The sequence below is a fragment of the Eschrichtius robustus genome, chromosome 13, assembly GCF_028021215.1.
Source record: "Eschrichtius robustus isolate mEscRob2 chromosome 13, mEscRob2.pri, whole genome shotgun sequence".
Taxonomy (NCBI): domain Eukaryota; kingdom Metazoa; phylum Chordata; class Mammalia; order Artiodactyla; family Eschrichtiidae; genus Eschrichtius; species Eschrichtius robustus.
The window spans coordinates 106,973,808-106,978,068 of record NC_090836.1 but is presented as its reverse complement, the minus strand read 5'-3'; the positions used below and the strand labels follow the sequence as shown (position 1 = coordinate 106,978,068).

The 4,261-nt window shown below is 47.4% G+C and overlaps 1 long non-coding RNA gene across 1 annotated transcript; it reads right to left on the bottom strand.

Moving 5' to 3' along the window:
• Positions 1-1,979: 1,979 nt before the first annotated feature.
• LOC137774716 (uncharacterized) lies at positions 1,980-3,145 on the bottom strand. Its single transcript, XR_011075930.1, has 3 exons — positions 3,041-3,145; positions 2,375-2,493; positions 1,980-2,119 (listed from the first exon to the last, which is right to left on the bottom strand). It is a non-coding gene; the product is annotated as an uncharacterized lncRNA (long non-coding RNA).
• Positions 3,146-4,261: the final 1,116 nt, after the last annotated feature.

Below are 4,261 nucleotides of genomic sequence, written 5' to 3'. Positions count from 1 at the left end.
CTGTCTACACACCAAGGAGAGAAGCCTCAAGGAAAAACCAGCCGGCAGACACCTTGATCTCAGACAGCATCCAGGACTAGGAGACAGGTCTGTTGTTCAAGCTCCCCGGTCTGTGGTGTTTGTTATGGCAGCCCCGAGCAGACTCACACACAGGGTAAAGAAGGTCTCACACTAGATAGCTCACTCTCCATTCCCCTGTATGTGAGTGACAGTAGCCTCCGGAACTGAGGAAGGTGTGCCCGAGGAAAGGCACAAGATATGAGATTTTAGGCATAACACGACTGCACTGATATTTTTATTTCCTTTTTTAAATACTTTTAAAATCTTTATTTAATTTATTTATTTTTGGCTGCGTTAGGTCTTCATTGCTGCACACGGGATTTCTCTAGTTGCAGCAAGGGGGGCTTCTCTTCACTGCGGTGCACGGGCTTCTCATTGCGGTGGCTTCTCTCGTTGCAGAGCACGGGCTCTATGCGTGGGGGCTCAGTAGTTGTGGCACACGGGCATAGCTGCTCTGCGGCATGTGGGATTTTCCCGGACCAGGTCTCGAACCCGTGTCCCCTGCATCAGCAGGCAGATTATCAACCACTACACCATCAGGGAAGCCCCACGACTGCACTGATCTTAAACGAGCCTGATCTACATTCACACGAGATGGTTTTGTCCTGTGTATACACCCACATTAGCACCTTCAGTCTCAAGGGCAGACCTGTGGCTTCACCACTTCCACTGAGAGCATTACCTTAATCTGCTCTGAACCACCTCCTATAGGATTTCCAGAACCACAAAGCATCAGAGACTGCATGCTGCTGTGTAATCATGTTTCACAGGACCCAGAGGCTGTGTGCCAGGTTCCCGGTGACCCTGCCACAGCAGAGCCGCCCAGCTCTCCACCAGAACCCACGTCCCTTTTTCCTGTTCACAGCCAGCCTGCACCTCCCAGCTTTCCCACCCATTGCAGCCCGAAGGGCAAGTGGTGGAGGTGGTGAGGTCCTTGGCCAGCCTGTGTCCTAGGGTGGATGGCATGGTGCCATGTGGTCACCCCATCCCCTGCTGGTTGGACCCCTCCACCTGAAAGCAGGGAAGAGAAACAAGGAGGACAGAGCCTGGGCCCCAGCACCCACCTGCCCTGAAGTATCACAAGAAAGGGACAGAGACATCTTGAGCTTCAGCCCATTTTGGGGGGACACTTTGTTCCAGTAACAAACCTTTGCTTTAAGAACCAAGGTGCGTTACAGATCCCTCCCCAACTGTAACAGAAAGTGAGGCTTAATTTCATCACAGAATAAAGTTATGAGGAACTTACAGGCCTAAGAAACTTAGGTTTGGGATACTCAATTAGTGAAGAATCTAAACAGAGTTTGGGCTTGGAGCAGTAAATTAAAGAAGTACCAAGGGTTGTTCATATAGGCTTCTGCACCTTTCACATGAGAGACTTATTTCCTGCTTTCAAGGAGATAGAGGGTCAGAGTGTCCCTCTTGCATCAGCCATTTATTAAGGAACTGTAATTCAAAGTAATCGATGTGCCACTGTGGAGCAGCCCTCCCTGAGACCCAACAATACACAGAGGTGGGAATACATGCATATATTTCCTTGCATTATCAGCTGAGCACTTTTAGCTCCTATATGTAACTTTTTAATAACATTCTCTAGTAAAAGGAACCAGAGCTCTTTGAAATAATGGCTGACACTAGGACTGACACAGTAAATATATGAACCAGGACAATCTTGAATCTTATATCAGAAAATAAGGAAGTACCAAGAAAAAAAATCCACAGGATGGAATGATGTCAAAGGAAAACAGGAACCAATGGAAAGAGCTCTCAATAGCCAAAGTAGGAATGAAATTAGCAACAAAATCTGGACTGCTGGATTATAACAAAAAGTTAAAAAAACAAAGCAAAACAAAAAATACTATCCACAGGTGTCCATGCTGGTAAAAATAAGTAACTGCACAGGGTTTTGTTTGTTTGTTTGTTTGTTTTAATGAATAGGGTTGAATAGAAATCGCCTATGTGGAAGTCCAAATAATTGATGTGGACACTCAGCCATCCATGGATTGTGGAGGTGGAGAGAACTCCTGTCTCCATAAGTGCTGGTTCCCAAAGTAGCTTCCTCCTAAAGAAGACACACGGCATGGAAATGGGAAAAACTTAACTTCATTGTGGGGAAATCTGAAAAACTACCTCAGCCAGGTGACCAAAGTTAATAGTAACAGTGATAAGTTGCCTTGAGAGCCTGTTCCCTTGATATAAAGTGATGAGAAAGCACTTTACCTCTGTGATCTGCTTACTCAAAACCCATAACTCAAGCCTAATCCTGAGAAAAACACCAAGTAAATTCCAATGCGGGACAGTCAACAAAATATCTCACCAGTACTCCTCACCAATGTCAAGGTCATAGAAACAAGGACAGTCTGAGAAACTCTGAAAGCCCAGAAGAGCCTGAACAGACGTGATGACTAAATGTCACGTGATACCCTGGATGGCATCCTGGAAGAGAAAAAGTTAGAATGAAGGAAACCCAAGTGAAATATGGATGTCAGTTAATAATAAGGTACTGATATTTTATCATTAATTGTGACAATTCGGTTTAAAACTAGAATGAGAAACCTATTGCATCACACTAGAAATCTAGATGAAATGGGTAACCTCCTAGTAAAAACACACATTAACAAAATGGAACGTAATAAAGGAAAATACAAACAGAACAGTTAGCCACCAAAAGACCTCTTCCCCATTTTGCTTCTCCTTTCATTGTTCCGGGATTTCACTCTCCTGGGACAGGGAAGGAATGGAGACAGAGCAAGCTGGCAGTTCCCCTAAGTTTGGACCGCACTCAGTGTCTTCATCTCGCCCAGCCATGCCCCATCCAGTAGGGCACCCAAGGGAGTCTCAGGGATTATTGGTTCTGCTGTTATCAGCTATGACTTTTGTGATTCCAATGGACTGGACACACTTACTAAAGTAAAATAAATCATTATTTTTAAATGATATAAATTAATAACTGCAAGAGACAGGTTTAAGAGTGGATTTGGACCTGGCAGTTCTGGTGGCTCACTCTCTTGCAGTGTGATCTGGTCTCCCTTCAATCCTTTGTCCTGCTAAATGCCTTTGGGTGGCCCCATTCACAGGAACAGTCTCTCTCACTGCATCCAGGGCTTCCAGGAACTGCAGGCGACACCCACTCAATGTCCATTTTAACAGAAAAGAAGAGGTTCAGTTAAGGTCAGTGACTGTGCTCACCCATCCAGGGCTCTTGCTGTCCTCCCTTGATGGCAGGAAGCTCTTCCACTTGCTAAAATAGCAACTTTGCTGTTGGTGGTAAACTCAAGACTCTTGCTTTGGGCATCGGGGCCTCACATCAGAGGCTGGCCCTGATTGCCAGTATACCTCAAAAGGCACACAGACTTCATTTGTGTCCCTGGGAGGTGGGAGCCCAGGACTCACACCTGCCCTCTGACTATATTAATCACCCATCTCCACAGAACACATTTGCTCATTTCCCAGTCTCTGCTCTCTCCTTTACAGAGAACAGAAACCAAACGGTAGGTGGTAAGGAAACTGTTACTCAACGCAGCAGTGTCTCAAGGATGATTCTATACCGTGGAATCCACAGTTGGCTGGCTTTCCGGAGGCCGCAGGGACTGGGCCCGGGATGCACGTGGCTCCTGGAGACCACGTGGCCTCAGAGTGAGAACACCAGGTGGGAAGCCACTCGCTCCCATACCTCTGATTTTTAATGAGTATGAATGTCAAAGGTTTTCAACAACCCGAAGGCCAGAGGATTGCAGGGCTACGGTCTGCTGTATGCTGGTTGTGGCCAGGGCCACACTCAATGTCTGGAGGGTTACTTCCTCTCGGAAGGCTGAGAGGCTATGAGGGAGGAGGCCCTTTTCTCAATCACGTGGATGTAGGGAACTGAAACATCCCAAGGGGCCGTCTACGCTGCCCAGGTAGCTGTTCAATTGTCCGGCAGCAAGGTCAGCTCAGTGACTGGCCACAGGGGCTTGACAGGGCCCAGGCAGGCCTGAGCTGGAGGACCACAGATGCCTGCCTGGATGGTCAGGGGTCAAGGGATATTCTGAGATTTTATTATCTACTACTGCCCACTCAAATGGGACAAAGGATGCAGCCAGTCCTGAAGGGCACCGCCAGCCCTCAAGAAGGCAGCATATGGGGGCTGGCAGTGCTACAGCCTTGCATACATGCCAACATGTCCCACTGAGCGCACTGCGTGTCAGGGCTGGGCTGGAACCTG